General features: G+C 33.8%; 2 long non-coding RNA genes across 4 annotated transcripts; both read left to right on the forward strand.

Moving 5' to 3' along the window:
- Positions 1-742: 742 nt before the first annotated feature.
- Positions 743-7,740, forward strand: LOC149774107 (uncharacterized). Of its 3 annotated transcripts, none has more exons than XR_016417043.1 (4): positions 743-846; positions 4,082-4,225; positions 6,080-6,577; positions 7,584-7,740. It is a non-coding gene; the product is annotated as an uncharacterized LOC149774107 (long non-coding RNA). The 3 variants fall into 3 exon arrangements; XR_016417045.1 differs by having other exon boundaries at positions 6,090-6,577; positions 7,584-7,735; XR_016417044.1 differs by lacking the exon at positions 7,584-7,740 and having other exon boundaries at positions 6,080-6,665.
- Positions 7,741-7,978: 238 nt separating this feature from the next.
- On the forward strand, positions 7,979-15,087 carry LOC149774108 (uncharacterized). Its single transcript, XR_016417002.1, has 2 exons — positions 7,979-8,231; positions 8,607-15,087. It is a non-coding gene; the product is annotated as an uncharacterized LOC149774108 (long non-coding RNA).
- Positions 15,088-18,973: the final 3,886 nt, after the last annotated feature.

Raw genomic sequence — 18,973 nt, forward strand, 5'->3', positions numbered from 1 at the left:
GGATTTTCCAGAAATGCAAGCATTAAAAATTCTAGAATTAGAAATGCAAGCATTTCGAGCAGCAGAGAGACTGAGCCACCGAATGTTTCGTCTAGTAGACCCCTGTATCGAGAAATAGTTATATAGGTAGATATTTTTCATGAGATAACCCTTCTGGTCAGCGGAGAAAGCCTATTTATCAGTGTTTTCTGACTAGAAGGGTTTATTTTGTGAAGACAATACTTCTATCAAGAGTGTTTTCGATAGAAGGTTCTGTTTGACGAAATAGTTGGTGGGCTCAGTCTCTCTGCTGCTCTCCATTATTTGTTCTCATTATCAACCCCTTGTGTGGATACATTAATATATATATATATATATAATTTCTCTTTTAGATTCTTTTATGCATCCACATTAATAAATATTTGATACATTTCTTGAATATTTTAAGTTGAATATATTTCCCTCCTTGTTTCTGAATTATGGTACAATTTTGTATACATCTTATATCCTTTGGCTATTTGTACTGCAATATATTATGAATTATTAATTATTTAGATCTGGTTTAAATTTTAGACATAATATTTATCGAATACGTAAAATCAATGTTTTCCTTAATTTATTGTTGTATTATTATGAGTTTCAGCATATGCTCTAGGAAGCGAGACAATTGCTGCAAATTCTCGAGAAAGAGCTCAACAACTCAGGATTCCGAAATTGCTGCGTTATTCCTAGTTGGAACCCAACAGTGTGTCATGTGACATAACAAAATGGCGGATCATGGAGACCGGGTAGCGTGTGATAAAAAAAAGAAAAGAAAAAAAAGTGATAAGCAATTGAAGATGCCAAATGTTATTTCTCTAATGCCAGGTTTTTACAACACCACAGGCACCACAAACAATTTGTATAAACACTGTTCTAAAATTATACAGTTATAAAAAATAGTATATATGTCGTATTTACTAGAGTATTCAGTGTTACGTGAATATTTTTACAAATACTCCTATTTAGTGCTGGTGCGTCTCATATCGGATTAAACACTTTGAATCTACGGTACAATTTATTATAATCTTAATTTTAACACTCTGATTCTCAGGAAAATTTGAATATAAGTTTAAATTCTTTATAAACCTTTGTTCTTCGTGTAGGCACAGGAGTCTGACGTTTTATCAATAAAGTACGGCGAAATCTCTAACAATATGAAATCCCCTTATCGATAATATAAATATATTATCGATAAGGGGATTTCATATTGTTAGAGATTTCGCCGTACTTTATTGATAAAACGACAGACTCCTGTGGTGTAGGTCATGGAGATTGTACATAGTCAAGTTCAGTTTTTCAACACACACACACATTATGTGGATAATTTCATTTCAGTATTAAAGTCAGAAGTATAGTTATTGAGTAGAAATATCACATTAAACACTTAAGACATGATTTCTGTTTTGAATGATTACACAACACACATTTCTAATGGAAATCACTCCTAACTGATCTCATAAAGGAATATCTTTATGGAACTTATAAACAATTGTATTTTTATTTTCCCATACAGTTTATCACACAGGAGTAGTAAAGGTCTTACTTTGTTTTCCTATGCATGGGCAGGATAGAGGTGTATTTTTTATTTGATTTTGTTTTAAATTGCAAACATGTCAAAGACAATGCCTTTACCAAATATTTTAAAATTCAAAATTATGGGGTGCAATAATAAATTATAAACTAATACAACAGGTGAAAGTTTCTTTGTTTGCAGCTATAAGTTCTGGTTGTAGTTTAGATAAAAAATATGAGTTAGTATGACGATCACTTGCCCTGAACCTTGGCACAGGTTGAAAATCATGACTTGTTTAAGGTTCTATCAATTGCTAATAACTTTGCAGTTATAATGAATGAATGTGCTTTGACATAGGTTGAAAATTGTCACGTGTATACGTTTCTATCATTTTCTTACTTTTGTCTTTATTTTTGGGTCTAGTCCCATTAAGGAATAGGTTCAGGAATTAGTAACCATGAAGTAAAAAGCAGATGAACTTTATACCTTTTAGTTTTTTTTAAGTTGACAATTTTTTGATTTAAGTTAGTCTGGTGAAACCCCCATAAATGTAGTAAAATACTGAGCCTATTTCAGGGGACAATATTTTTTGTCTTCCTCTCACAAGCTGTCATTATCTGATTTAAAGGTTTAAGCTGAAATAGCATCGTTCTTGCTAGCAGATCAAAATTGTAACTGTGACCACCTCCCCCAATGTATTTGTATGTGTGAGTGTATGTATGTATTATTTATGTTTATATATTGTTATAGGGAGACCAGCCATAATAGAATATATAAAGGGTTGGAGGTAGTTGTAAACTGTTGCATATTCCAGTCTGACATTTTGGTTCGCACCTTCACCAAAGCATAGTATGTAATATAACTTTTGGGATTTCACTTAATCGCGCGCGTATATTAACCAATCATATCACGTCTTTTTTCAAAGTCATCCAATCAGAATAATCGTTGTTAATATATTTCGGTTTTTACTGCAAATTGGCAACCAGTGACTAAGTCAATAGAATAAGCAGTTTATAACAGTAATGGAGAGAAGAAAAAAAACGTTAGGACAATGTCATTGAAAGCTTTTTAAAGCAAATACATTTTGTTGATGCTGGCCAGAAAATATTTTCCCATATTAATCCAGAAATACTCAGGTTAAGTAAACAAGTATTGAATTAAAGATCTGTATGAACATTTATACAGTATATCATTTTAAAAAAAGAAGAAAAAATTCACCTTTATTTAAATTTCACTAATATTGTGAGAAGTTTGTATGATAAATTTTCATGAACATTTTATGAATATAATGATATAGATATTTAATATACATTTTTTTAAGAAATACCATGGTATTGCATCAAAGTACTTGAATTGTTCATGAACCATTAGTTCATGACATTTCAGGAACTTCAAAGATATTATAATAGTTCATAAAAATTCATCAGTGTGTTCATGAACTTCAAGTACATGATTCATCAAAATTCTTGAAGCTCATGAACTTACTTGAGGAACTTTCATGAACACTTCATGATTGTTCATCAAGTCATGACTTTGTTTTCGTAGGGGCGTGACAGTGATGGTGCCTGCTACTTGGATACATGGTCTCAAACTTTCACAAGGAATGGATATATATATATATATATATATATATATATATATATATATATATATATATATATGAAGAAACTTGTTGCAAGCTAGTTTAAATTTACTTTCTGAAACATACAAGAAAGCTTGCACAAGCTAGTTTTACTTTCTGAAGAAAACAAGCTTGCGCAAGCTAATTTTACTTTCTGAAGAAAACAAGTAAGCTTGCGCAAGCTAGTTTTACTTTATGAAACAAACAAGAAAGCTTGTGCAAGCTAGTTTTAATTTCTGAAGCAAACAAGAAAGCTTGTACAAGCTTGCGCAAGCTTGTGCAAGCTTGCGGTTATATCCAGCTATCTTGCCTAAGCCTGCACTTGCTTGTACAAGCTTGCGCAAGCATCCATGTTAGCTTATAAACATCAAACTAGCTTATCGCAAGCTTACCGCAAGCTTGCCACAAGCTTTCAGCAAGGATGCATTTTGGTTTGGGTTCAGTCACCTCGGTGTTCAAAGGTGGGAATGGCCGCCCCTGTGTACCTACAGTTGGGGCCATGATGGTGTATTATTAGAAATATACAGTGTACTTTAGATCATGCTATATATATATATATATATATATATGTGTGTGTGTGTGTGTGTGTGTGTGTGTGTGCCTTCATCATGGAAAAACATTTAAATGACACATAATTTTAAATCACTCTTTATGGGGTAACCCCTGGGTACCAGTTTAAAGACCGATCAGATTTCCACCTGGTAACTGTTTTTAAAAATATTAAAAATTGCAGCATCACATGGGATTTTTTTTTTTTATTTTCTTTATGCCAACATATTATTATTATTATTATTATTTTACACCAACATTTTATTATTATTATTATGATTTTTATTATATCTTTTTTACACCAACATCATATTACTGTTATTATTATTGTTATTGTTTTTTACACCAACATGTTATTATTATTACTATTATTTCAGTTTCCAGACCAAGTAGGATTTATATGTTAGACAATTTTGAAAAATTGGCAATGAATGACTTTGTGCAAATGGAGGGTGGAGTACTTCAGACTTGAGTTAACCAATTACAGGAAGAATGTGGACAGTGCGAGCATAATAAAACAGGTATGGTAAAATCAGGTGACTCATAGCAACATCTTTTCTGTCTGTCACTTTCCCAAAGCACCTGCTCTTCTTTTCCACTCTTTCACTAGATTTTTGTATTTTGTTAGTTTCCTCAGTGACATGGTTATATATATATATATATATATATATATATATATATATATATATATATATATATATATATATATATAATCAGAGCTAAATATGATAGCCCTCTTAAACTTGATTTTAAAAATTCACCTAGTGTGTATGGGTAGGTGGATATGAATAAAAATATACAATAGAGGTTTATTGGCAGGTGTGGATGGTGCGGTTGTTTGTGACATTTATTGCATTTGTGAAAACGGTAGGGTAATACATTTAATTTCCACTTTTGAAACATTTATGGCTGGAATGAATCTCTGTATCTAAACAATGATACATTAATGTGTCATTAATATACATTATTTCATGTGCCTCATTAGGGTGATAGTATCAAGGTCACTAGACAAGGTTATGGATTTTTCTTGACCTTTCCTTAGCTCATGATAGATATTGGAATGAATCATTAATAAATGTCATGTTTCATACCACTTAGATTTTAGTAGCATCATGGTCACTAGACTTGGTAATTAATTTGTTGTCTCCTCCATAACTACCTGACCCCATGAGATGTTGAAAAGAAACATTGTGTTTATATTGGTAGTACATGTAGGATATGGTTAGGGTCACTAGACAAGGGACCATGCACTATCACTTTTCAGATGCTAAATATTTGAAACATTCAGAGTTGAATAAAATCAAATGTTGATGCATTCATGTCATTGGAATATATCTCTAGTTTAATGTACTGCTTTTCAGATTCATGGTTTTCAAGTACTGTACTTGTATTTTATTTATCAGATACTGTAAATTCGTACAGCAATACTTGGTATGTAATAATGATGCTGTATGCTGGTTGTGGAGCCTTTAATAGAATTTAACCATCACTAACTGTAGACTATTTGTGCCAATGGTATTACGTATATTTACCGTAACATCTAAAATCATATATTGGGAACTTTTTCTAACAATATAGACTTTTTGATTTTTCATGCACTTTTAAGATAGTAGATAAATTGTTGCCATTTATTTGGCTTAAATATGTGTATATTTATGTTATAATTGCATCCATTGGCTTTATGATCAGTAACATATTTGCTAACCATGGTTTCGATGTGAGCCCTATCTACAACTTGACCGATCAAACAGATATATTGGTGCTTTGTCATAGCGACATCTATGTGATGTCATGTCTTGTCTCCCTTAATATGTAATGCCAACAAATCGATAGTGTTGTGCATTATACATCAGCCGAGAATTGTTTAGGTGGTTGACCTAAAAGGGATACTTTGTAAGTTTAACAGCAAAAGTATGACTGTGTACCAGAGGGAAGTCATTACATGTCTATATGTGTAAAAGTTATTTGTCCGAACACAGACTCAAGACCAGCAGTGGAAAATTGCTTATTTATCAGTCCATTGAAATTGTGTGCTCCACTTGTCTCATCCATATAGGAACAGTGTTCAAATTTGAACAACTAAAATTTTGATTGGACGTAGTAGCTTGCTGCCACATGCAATAAAATTCACATACCTGAAGCACAGAAGTATCTGCCTGATATGCCAAGGTGTAGATAGGGCTATCACATCGGAATCTCGGCTAGTGAAGATGAATCAGTAAATGCAGTAACATGTTTCCAGGTTAATAACTCCTATTTTACAATATTGTATTACCATTTGGATAAAAACAAATATACTGCAACAGTTATCAACACTATTTAGTGAGTACATAACTTAGTTTGTATTTTACAGTAGTCTTTTATTGAATGTACAGATTGATTCAGGTACAACATGCAAACACCAGTATGCAATAGTGAAAGAGCTGTTTGGAAACATAACAATCAAGGACATTGTCATAGTTAGTGACAAGGAGACCATGATGGCATTATCTGTGGAATATCCACATGGACAGATCCAGTATTGCCTATTCTAGTGACAAGGAGACAGTGAAGGTATTATCTGTGGAATATCAACAGATCCAGTATTGCCTATTCTAGTGACAAGGAGACCATGAAGGCATCATCTGTGGAATATCAACACAGATCCAGTATTGCCTATTCTAGTGACAAGGAGACCATGAAGGCATTATCTGTGGAATATCAACACAGATCCAGTATTGCCTATTCTAGTGACAAGGAGACAGTGAAGGCATTATCTGTGGAATATCCACACAGACAGATCCAGTATTGCCTATTCTAGTAACAAGGAGACTGTGAAGGCATCATCTGTGGAATATCCACACAGATCCAGTATTGCTGATTCTGGACTTGAGGTATTCCATTAATATCGGTTTCCATCATATCATACTCAAATGAACCTTTTATGATTTTGAACGATTCTTAAGAAAACTACATTTGTGTTATTTCTCATGTCAACAATACAAACTCTCTTACTATTACTCTCAGTTGGAAGGAATTTTTGTTGTATCTTCATGACCTGATTAGACTTTTGGTTATATAATAACAATGGTTAATTTTTTTAAAATATATTTTTAACTCAGTTCCATGAAAACCTTGTTAGCTAAATTGGACCCAAGTCAGTGAATGGGATAAAATGAAATTCATTAGTTTATATACATAAGTAGATGACCTGGTTGTTGATAAAGATTGAGAAAATAATCTATGTTGCACATAAATATATGGCATTAGGTAATTAAACCTGATTACTATTAGGTCTGAGTGGTCTAAGGCACTTGCCTTTACCATCACTACCATGTCACATCTGTCTACATGAATTTAAGTCTTGGGATTGGCTAATATGCATATATGAGAAAACTTACTAGTAGCTTCTGTGGGTCTGGGGTTATTCCCGGGGTTTTCACGAGTTCTTCCTCTACCACTTTTATCTCTGCCATGTATAGCCTATCATGTGCTGCCAAATGACGTGAAACTACAAAACTGCAACCAAAATCATGTTTACCAGACTACATTTTCTTCCTTTTATGTCTTGCTTTTGTGACAGTGCACAGCATTATTTGTTCTTATTTCTTTTTATAATTGACATTCATTTTAAGTACAAAATGTCTATATGTATTTCACTGTATTCAATGTGCAACGATTATCTATGATTTATGAAATATTTGGGTACTGTGCACATAAAGTCATGAAAAATAAACAAGGGTAATCATGAACAGCAGGAGAGTTCTATTGTGTATTCATGGGTACAATCATATTTTACATCCATCCATTAATGATGTACATTTTCATGTAAGAGATACATTTACTATAAAAATGTTATAACAGGATGACTTCACTGTTTATTTTGTTTTTATTCTTTAGGCAATTAGTCTGATGACAAGATGACAGACTTCATGAAAAGCAATGGGAACAGAATTTATCCCACTGTGGATACCTTGGTTGTAAAAGGTACAAAATGGAAATGGAATGTATCCCACTGTGGATACCTTGGTTGTAAAAGGTACAAAATAGAAAAGGAATTTATTCCACTGTGGATACCTTGGTTATAAAAGGTAAGAAATGGGAATGGAATTTATTCCACTGTAGATACCATGGTTGTAAAAGGTACCAAATTGGATCTGCCTCAGATTCAAATTCACCTTACATGTCTATTTAAAATTAGATAAAGTTTAATTTTCATATTTAAATTGGCATTAAAATTAACTGTTACTTGCAATATATTTTTTAAATCAGTTTTTTTCATTGTGAGAATCAAATCTCAATATTATGTGTGGCTACAGCCCTAATGTTTGTGTCTCTGACACCACTGAACATGTTTAGTTTAAATCTATCATTTTAAGCAGACTATCTAGATGATGAATATATTTCACTGCAATGTATGTATCATTTTTCACACAGCTGCTACAAGAAGATAAACTACCCAGAAGGAAACTGAAACAGGAAAGATGAAAAATGAATTTAAAGAGCACAAGCTACATACTCCAGATTTGATACAAAAGGAAGAAAGAGGTAATACAGTTGGGGATTAAACTTTGGCTTCATATTACTGTATTAAATATTTTGTGGATATAACCTTATGCTATATGGGATTACTAAGTATTTATTATTTTCAATTTATGGTTGGCTTTCTTTTTGGGCTGGGGGGGCTAGAATTTTCATAGGAAAAAAATGCAACCATTGTTTATAAAGACTGCCAATGCTACACCCATAAGACACTGAATGTAACACATTACCATTTTATCTTTTAAGTTTTATGCATAAGGGAAACTCCCTTGTTATTGAGTACATTTTCATGGCCTCCATGACTAGTGTTATACTATGTTTAGATGTGTGTGTGTCTATATATATATATATATATAATTCTGCCTTTTATTTACCATGCAGTAGAAATCCAAAAGAAGACTCTGCATTGGAAAAGAAAGAGTCATGGAGTTCTGGAAAAATGGCAGAAGTAAGGAATGTGCTGGAGAACAGCTTCATGGGTTCAAATGAGGAAGGGTTAGATGGTGAGCATCCTTGATGGAAATCCTAAGTGAAGAAGATATTGGACCAAAAGTACATTGATATATGTTCAACAAGAAGCAAGAGGCTTCTGTTAAAAAGAACCAGGAGCATCAAAAAGGTCAAAGAAGCCCCTGGTGTCCCAGAAGAATGAAGTAGATAATAGCCAAAAGCATTCAGGGTGATGATGAAGACAGTGTTGAACAGAGGTCTGCTGGATATGGGGGGGGGGGGATTTTCCCTTACAGAATTATGCAGTACATAGGGGATTTTCCCTTACAGAATTATGCTGTACATTGGGGATTTTCCCTTACATAATTATGCTATACATTGGGGATTTTCCCTTACATAATTATGCTGTACATTGGGGATTTTCCCTTACATAATTATGCTGTACTTTGGGGATTTTCCCTTATAGAATTATGCTGTACATTGGGGATTTTCCCTTACATAATTATGCTGTTATGCTGTACATTGGGGATTTTCCCATACATAATTATGCTGTACATTAACCAGTGTATGGAGAAAATGAACTAAACTTGAACTTAATGCATTCATGATATCTACTTGACCTCTGTGACTAACTTTTAGCTCACAAATGTTTTGCTTGCTTATTTTTTGATTTGCCAAAAATAATTATTGTTATGATTGTTGCACCTTGTTTGAATATTGTATATATCTTTGACACAATTTAACAATCATGACATGGGTATTTTCACTTTAGGGTGCACTGACAGTTTATGATATGAAACTGTCCCCTGCACTTGTTGCTCACAGCAGGTGATGCGTCATAATGTGTTTTTTCTCTCTCTTTCTCTTTATCATCTGAAGGTTGTTTGCATGATTAATGACTGACAAAGTGGTAAAATTATTTCTTTTATATTTTTTTAAAAATTTAAAGTTTTGATTGTTTAACTCTTAATTTCATTAATTAAACCTTTGTTGTCATGATTATACATAAAAACACTAAATGCTGACAAAAAATAAACTTATTAGACATTACTGTACATAATATGAACATGCTTTCATGTCATTATGTTAACCTTTTAGTTTTTGGGACTGTTATTTAGTTCAGGTTATTGCATGGGGGAGTATATGTTGTAAATAACACAGACAACTGGATTTCTCTGAATCAAGAATGTTTTATATTAATTGTGTTATCTCTGTCTCTATATTATAATACTCATTTCCATCCATCCAACACAATCTCATTGATTTCAACTAGTTTTGATGGACTGCCATGAAAGTTGGTAAACATTATGGTCATGATCAGAAGACAAACATCAATAAACCACTTTAACCTCTGTTCTTTTAGGAGCACCTATTCATTTTGTCCTATTGCTGAATTTAGTGCAAGACAACGTTTTGTTGTAAATGCAATATAACTTGCCTTTGTTATGAACTGCAATTGAACTTTGTTCATACTGTATGATCATCATTGAATGCACATCTTGACAAATCTCTGTCCTTCCTTAATTTATGAAAGAGTTATTGCCCTTTTTTACTTACAGCTTGATGATGTGCATGTCAAATGTTTTAATGCAACTACTATTGTACTTTTTATTGAGTTGCTGTAAAACTATGTATGTACATTGGTGATCATGAGAAAATATGTATAATGGTGATCACCAGAAAATATGATTAAATATTGTATTCACACAATTTTTACAAGAGTTGTCTTTGGGTTTGGCAATATAGATTTCAATCATGAGGTAGGGCCCATTTGTATGGTTTAAACCAGACCTTGAGTTGGTGTTATATAACTGCTTGGTTTAAATCAGAGCTAGAGCTGGTGTAATATAACTGTTTGGCTTATGTCAGAGCTAGAGTTGGTGTTATATAACTGTTTGGCTTATGTCAGAGCTTGAGTTGGTGTTATATAACTGTTTGGTTTAAATCAGAGCTAGAGTTGGTGTAATATAACTGTTTGGTTTATGTCAGAGCTAGAGTTGGCATTATATAACTGTTTGGCTTATATCAGAGCTAGAGTTGGTGTTATATAACTGTTTGGCTTATGTCAGAGCTTGAGTTGGTGTTATATAACTGTTTGGTTTAAATCAGAGCTAGAGCTGGTGTTATATAACTGGTTGGTTTAAATCAGGGCTAGAGCTGGTGTTATATAACTGTTTGGTTTAAATCAGAGCTAGAGTTGGTGTTATATAACTGTTTGGTTTAAATCAGGGCTAGAGTTGGTGTTATATAACTGTTTGGTTTAAATCAGGGCTAGAGCTGGTGTTATACAACTGTTTGGTTTATGTCAGAGCTAGAGTTGGTGTTATATAACTGTTTGGCTTATGTCAGAGCTAGAGTTGGTGTTATATAACTGTTTGGTTTATGTCAGAGATAAAGTTGGCGTTATATAACTGTTTGGCTTATGTCAGAGCTAGAGTTGGTGTTATATAACTGTTTGGTTTAAATCAGAGCTAGAGCTGGTGTTATATAGCTGTTTGGTTTATGTCAGAGCTAAAGTTGGCGTTATATAACTGTTTGGCTTATGTCAGAGCTAGAGTTGGTGTTATATAACTGTTTGGTTTAAATCAGAGCTAGAGTTGGTGTTATATAACTGTTTGGTTTAAATCAGAGCTAGAGTTGGTGTTATATAACTGTTTGGCTTATGTCAGAGCTAGAGCTGGTGTTATATAACTGTTTGGCTTATGTCAGAGCTTGAGTTGGTGTTATTTAACTGTTTGGTTTAAATCAGAGCTAGAGCTGGTGTTATATAACTGGTTGGTTTAAATCAGGGCTAGAGCTGGTGTTATATAACTGTTTGGTTTAAATCAGAGCTAGAGTTGGTGTTATATAACTGTTTGGTTTAAATCAGGGCTAGAGTTGGTGTTATATAACTGTTTGGTTTAAATCAGGGCTAGAGCTGGTGTTATATAACTGTTTGGTTTATGTCAGAGCTAGAGTTGGCATTATATAACTGTTTGGCTTATGTCAGAGCTAGAGTTGGTGTTATATAACTGTTTGGTTTATGTCAGAGCTAGAGTTGGCATTCTATAACTGTTTGGCTTATGTCAGAGCTAGAGTTGGTGTTATATAACTGTTTGGTTTATGTCAGAGATAAAGTTGGCGTTATATAACTGTTTGGCTTATGTCAGAGCTAGAGTTGGTGTTATATAACTGTTTGGTTTAAACCAGAGCTAGAGCTGGTGTTATATAGCTGTTTGGTTTATGTCAGAGCTAAAGTTGGCAATATATAACTGTTTGGCTTATGTCAGAGCTAGAGTTGGTGTTATATAACTGTTTGGTTTAAATCAGAGCTAGAGTTGGTGTTATATAACTGTTTGGTTTAAATCAGAGCTAGAGCTGGCATTATATAACTGTTTGGTTTATGTCAGAACTAGAGTTGGCATTATATAACTGTTTGGCTTATGTCAGAGCTAGAGTTGGTGTTATATAACTGTTTGGTTTACATCAGAGCTAGAGTTGGTGTTATATAAATTTGGTTTACATCAGAGCTAAGGTTGGTGTTATATAACTGTTTGGTTTAAATCAGAGCTAGAGTTGGTGTTATATAACTGTTTGGTTTAAATCAGAGCTAGAACTGGCGTTATATAACTGTTTGGTTTATGTCAGAACTAGAGTTGGCATTATATAACTGTTTGGCTTATGTCAGAGCTAGAGTTGGTGTTATATAACTGTTTGGTTTACATCAGAGCTAGAGTTGGTGTTATATAAATTTGGTTTAAATCAGAGCTAAAGTTGGTGTTATATAACTGTTTGGTTTAAATCAGAGCTAGAGCTGGTGTTATATAACTGTTTGGTTTAAATCAGAGCTAGAATTGGTGTTATATAACTGTTTGGTTTAAATCAGAGCTAGAGCTGGTGTTATATAACTGTTTGGCTTATGTCAGAGCTAGAGTTGGTGTTATATAACTGTTTGGTTTAAATCTTAGCTAGAGTTGGTGTTATATAACTGTTTGGTTTAAATCAGAGCTAGAGCTGGCCTTATATAACTGTTTGGCTTATGTCAGAGCTAGAGTTGGTGTTATGTAACTGTTTGGTTTATGTCAGAGCTAAAGTTGGCATTCTATAACCGTTTGGCTTATGTCAGAGCTAGAGTTGGTGTTATATAGCTGTTTGGTTTAAATCAGAGCTAGAGTTGGTGTTATATAACTGTTTGGTTTAAATCAGAGCTAGAGCTGGCCTTATATAACTGTTTGGCTTATGTCAGAGCTAGAGTTGGTGTTATATAACTGTTTGGTTTATGTCAGAGCTAAAGTTGGCATTCTATAACTGTTTGGCTTATGTCAGAGCTAGAGTTGGTGTTATATAACTGTTTGGTTTAACTCAGAGCTAGAGTTGGTGTTATATAACTGTTTGGTTTAAATCAGAGCTAGAGCTGATGTTATATAACTGTTTGGTTTAAATCAGAGCTAGAGTTGGTATTATATAACTGTTTGGTTTAAATCAGAGCTAGAGCTGGCCTTATATAACTGTTTGGCTTATGTCAGAGCTAGAGTTGGTGTTATATAACTGTTTGGTTTAAATCAGAGCTAGAGTTGGTGTTATATAACTGTTTGGCTTATGTCAGAGCTAGAGTTGGTGTTATATAACTGTTTGGTTTATGTCAGAGCTAGAGTTGGTGTTATATAACTGTTTGGTTTAAATCAGAGCTAGAGTTGGTGTTATATAACTGTTTGGTTTAAATCAGAGCTAGAGCTGGCCTTATATAACTGTTTGGCTTATGTCAGAGCTAGAGTTGGTATTATATAACTGTTTGGTTTATGTCAGAGCTAAAGTTGGCATTCTATAACTGTTTGGCTTATGTCAGAGCTAGAGTTGGTGTTATATAACTGTTTGGTTTAAATCAGAGCTAGAGTTGGTGTTATATAACTGTTTGGTTTAAATCAGAGCTAGAGCTGGCCTTATATAACTGTTTGGCTTATGTCAGAGCTAGAGTTGGTATTATATAACTGTTTGGTTTATGTCAGAGCTAAAGTTGGCATTCTATAACTGTTTGGCTTATGTCAGAGCTAGAGTTGGTGTTATATAACTGTTTGGTTTAACTCAGAGCTAGAGTTGGTGTTATATAACTGTTTGGTTTAAATCAGAGGTAGAGTTGGTGTTATATAACTGTTTGGTTTAAATCAGAGCTAGAGCTGGTGTTATATAACTGTTTGGTTTAAATCTTAGCTAGAGTTGGTGTTATATAACTGTTTGGCTTATGTCAGAGCTAGAGTTGGTGTTATATAACTGTTTGGTTTATGTCAGAGCTAAAGTTGGCGTTATATGCCTGTTTAGCTTAAATAAGAGCTAGATATGGTGTTATACAATTGTTTTGTTTAAATCACAGCTAGAGTTGGTGTTATATAACTGTTTGGTTTATGTCAGAGCTAGATTGGGTGTTATATAACTGTTTGGTTTAAATCAGAGCTAGAGTTTGTGTTTTGTAACTATCTGGTTTAAATCAGAGCTAGAGTTGATGTTATATAACTGTTTGGTTTAATCAGCTAGAATTTGTGTTATATAACTGTTTGGCTTAAATCTGAGCTGGAGTTGGTGTTATTTAACTGTTTGGTTTGAAAGTAGCTCATCATCGGTAAATGTAAATTAACTAGATCTTAAGAAGTAATATTGTTAGTTTGTACTTGAGTTGGATGATTACATAATGGATGTAGCTAATCAAGTGATTCATAGATATTATTTGATCCTTTTACAATATAGTTTTGGCATCTGCATTATTGTTTTTTTGATAACTAATGATTGAAAAGGTATTTACATTTTGATAAAGATTGTAACCCAAAAGAGTTCGAGACATTACAATTTTTTTTCTTTCTGTGTTATGAAACACTTTGGTGTTTTGTCAGTGGGAAAGAACTAGAAGACCATTCATATTTTCTGCAATTCTTATTTGCATCATTGAAGAAAATCCAGTTTATTGCTATCAGATTTTAGCATAAAGAAAATCCAATTTATTGCTGTCTGATTTTAGTATAACGAAAATCTAGTTTATCGCTGTCTGATTTTAGTATAAAGAAAATTCAGTTTATTGCTATCTGATTTTAGTATAAAGAAAATCTAGTTTATTGCTGTTATATTTTAGTATAAAGAAAATCTAGTTTATTGCTGTTAGATTTTAGCATAAAGAAAAAATTAATCCAGTTTATTGCCAGCTGTCAGATTTTAGTATAAAGATAATCCAGTTTATTGCTGTCAGATTTTGGTAATTGACATCCAACCATTTTTACATTTGAAAGTTGCATATGACTGCAACACTTTACTTAGTAACATAAATATCCAGATTGGCAGATAAATGGACATAGCAAGATGGGATTGTTTATTTTACTGTCCTTTGTGCATGCTATTAGTATTTAATTAGTGGGAAAATTAATGTTGTAATAAAGGATGTTAATGATAACTTGTTCCTTTTTTAGTTTCTTCTTCACATATTTGCTTGATAAACTTTTCGATCCCTGAACCCACAGTCTTGTATAGCAGTGAACAGATATCTCCACAGGCATGAAGTATGTATCATTAATAAATTGTATGTGCATCAAATTACTATAAGTCTTGTGCACTCTAGGGCTGGTTGGAAAAAGATGCACTTTAATGTGAGGGAGATTACAAACGTTAAAGAATGAATGGTAACCACTACTTAAAACAGGGGTTGAACCCAGTGTTATGTATATCTATGTTTTTCTTGTAACTCCAGGTACATGATTTTGTCTAATTTTGTCTAATTTTTGTTCATGTCTGTAAACTTGACTAATTATCGTTAGTTAGTTTTGCCTAACTGACCTGAATATGTTAGGTACATAAGACTGCATTGGCTTTATAGTTAGAAGCTTAGTTGTTTGTAACAATTAAGCACTGTAATCTTAATAATAATTTTGGCTTAATTTGTCAGGGACTGATGTGGATTCAACATTTCTAGAATAATTATGTAACTTCCTATTAGCTAATCTAGGTCACATGAATAGGTCAAATTGAAACAAAATGAGTAGTGTTTTCTGTTCCACGGGGTCTGTTGTGAAATACGGTTGGAATGTATGGTGTATATAAGGAGAGACTTAAGCAATCAGTTTCATTTCAGTTTTGGAGACATTCACTTATTTTCTTCCTGTTGTAAGTCTGCAGACATGTTTTATGCTCTACTCAGATATTATCTGAGAGTAAAAATATTAGGGGTTGGGTGACTTGGACTTTTAACATAGAAGCATTTCAGTCATATTGCCATGATGTTTGCAGTGTGGCAGTTTATGAGTGTCTAAATTTGGTGCATCATCCTGCAGACATGTAACATCATGTCCCACCCAGTCACATTATAAAGACACCAGGCTGGCCAGCCCTAACACTAACATCTTAATGCTGAGCGCGTAGTGAGGCAGCTGTTAGTACCATTTGTTTAAGTCTTAGTTATAACTTGACCGGGATTCAAACCCATGACATCCTGCATCCATAGTGGACACTAACCACTAGGTTACCAGAGTGGTCCTATTTGTTTTGACTGCTCAGTCAAAATAGAAAGTGCTTATTATTTTGGACTATAATATTACAGTCAACTCTGGTTAATTGCACAGCCTCGGGCCCATCACGAGACTGTGCAGTTAAACGGAGTGTGCAGTTAACCGAAGTACAGTACAGTACAGCTTTAAATCAGCACAGCACGAATATAGGTGAAGAATAACGTATAAAGATGACTAGAATCCACTCTTTCAACGTTTACTTAAATGAAACAAGAGTCTACAATGAACAGCACTAACGTCATATTGTTAAATCAAACACAATGAAATTGACGAGTTCCGAAAGAAATCGGCAATTGATATATGCACACAAGTTTTACTAATAAGTGGTGAATTGCCGACTCTATTTTGTAAAACAGTTCAAACAGCTCACATTCTCTCTGTTCCATGAATCTGGGTAAATTCTGGAGTGACTGAATAACGACTTTAGATGAAACCTGGTCATCTTCTGCTTCGTCGTCATCACTTCTTTCGTCATTTTCTTCTTGTTTTGAGTTGCAACGATGGTTGAGTCGTCGATTTCGCCTTCTGTCTGAAGACTGTCATCTACTGCAACATATGATTGTTCCCACGCTATTGCTCCCTGGTGGGCGGGAATATACATGTATCTACCACCTATGACGTCCTTTACATGTCAATCATTTACAAAGTCACATTTACCGGCTTAATTGTTGGCTTATTTGAAGCGCTACATCAGTGGACTGGCAATAACTGATCCTGACTATACATTGTGCAGTTAACCGGAGTAAATTTGTAATGAATAATGTGCCACGGGCAGAACATTTATCGTGCTACTATCCGGAGTGTGCATTTAAGCGAAGTGCAGTTATCCGAAGCTTGTTCCCATTGAAAAGCATTGGGAAAAAAATGGGACCGGCGTGACTATGTGCAGTTATCCGGAGTGTGCAGTTAACCGATGTGCAGTTAAGTGGAGTCGACTGTATTCTAAAACTGCTACAAACTATTCAAAGAAGTTCTTGACTGTGTCATGGTTCTTTTCAGGACCAGTACATTTCCGGTGTTTGAAATTTATAAGGAACTTTTCATTCATCTTAAATGAATTCTTGTTGTTCTAGGGTTTAATGCCATTTTTCAGCACAAGATAGGCTATACATGGCAGCCAGTATAACTGGTGGAGGAAGAACCCTGGAAAGCCCAGGGAAGAACCACCGACTGACGAGTAAATGAATTCTTAAATTAAATTAAATTAAATTCTTTGTTGAGCTTTACAAAACTTGGGGGATTTTGCCTTTTTTCTGTGACCATATAGTTGTAACAACCAAGCCTTTTATTTGCTACTTAGTTTGTGACCGTATAGTTGTAACACCCATGCTCAGATAGGTGACAATGATTGAGTGTAATGTGAAGCATTATTGCAGGATATTACACACAAGATATACACTGATGAATGGAAATCAGATTTGCTTGTTATCAAATTTACAGTGGAAAATACTAATTTTTTGGCCAGTAAAGACCAATAAGAGATAATTCTTCATGCAAATTTCATTGATGTAAAGGTAACTATTAACTACTTGAAAGGTAACTATTGACTACTTTAAAGGTAACTATTGACTACTTTAACGGTAACTATTGACTACTTTAAAGGTAACTATTGACTACTTTAAAGGTAACTATTGACTACTTTAAAGGTAACTACTGACTACATTAACAGTAAAGATCAGCATTATCAAGTTAATATAAACACATGTAATGTAAAATTTTAATCAGATTTTACGGCTTAAATACAGTCATTTTCTACCTTTTAAAAAATATAAATGGTTCCCTTTAATTACTTAAAGGAAGAATGTAATGCATCTTTATAAACTTAAAAATCTAATTTTATTCACCATTTGTTCATCAGTAAAGTGGACCATTTGTTTTATTTTCCCCAAAATCATTTGTAAATATCATCTTTAAGACCTTTAACTGTCTATAAAAATTTGTATTAAAATCAAGTAAAGGTATGTGTGTGTGATTTAGATTTTTAACATAGCTTTAACAATTTTTCAATCATATCGCTACGTGTCTGTAGTGAGGCAGTTTTTAGCGATATCTATCACTGAGGCATCATGCCGCAGACATGTAGCATGATGTCCCAATCAGTCACATTATCCTGACAGTCCCAAACTAACGTCTTAAAGCTGAGCACCTGGTGAGGCAGCTGTTAGTACCATTTTTTTTATAAATCTTTGGTATGACACTGTCGGCGGTTTAAATCCGTGACCTCCTGCATCTGAGGTGGATGCTCTACCCAGTAAGCCACCAGACTGGTTCAAGTAAAGGTCAAGCAAAGTTGGTCTTTTTTCAGCTTTTAAGTGCTTGTAAAGACATTTGTTTCAAGAAGTGGTTTTTAGTTAAAAAGTTAGGAAAAGATTTGGCTTTGATTTGATGTATATTTAGTATTGGTTTTTGAAATAGATTGGGTGGGAGAACCAGCATTAACCCAATGGACACTTTAACAAGGTATGTCAGTTGAATCATACTATGTCTGTCTCGGAGTGTTGGTAGACCTAGGTCATCTAACATTTCGGTGGTGCATCCTGCTTCAATGATTTTATTGTTGTTTGTTGTTGGGTTTAACACCATTTTTCAGCACATGATAGGCTATTCATGGTGGCCAGCATTAATGCTGGAGACAGAATCCGGGAAAACCCCAGAAAGAACCACTGAACCATGAGAAGCTACTGGCAAGCTTTTTCACATATCCACATTGGCTGAATCCGAGACTCGAACTGATGCAGACAGAGGTTAGATGGCAGTGATCCGTAATGGAGAGCACTT

This window comes from Sinohyriopsis cumingii, unplaced genomic scaffold (genome assembly GCF_028554795.1).
Source record: "Sinohyriopsis cumingii isolate HCF-2022 unplaced genomic scaffold, ASM2855479v2 utg000426l, whole genome shotgun sequence".
NCBI lineage: Eukaryota > Metazoa > Mollusca > Bivalvia > Unionida > Unionidae > Sinohyriopsis > Sinohyriopsis cumingii.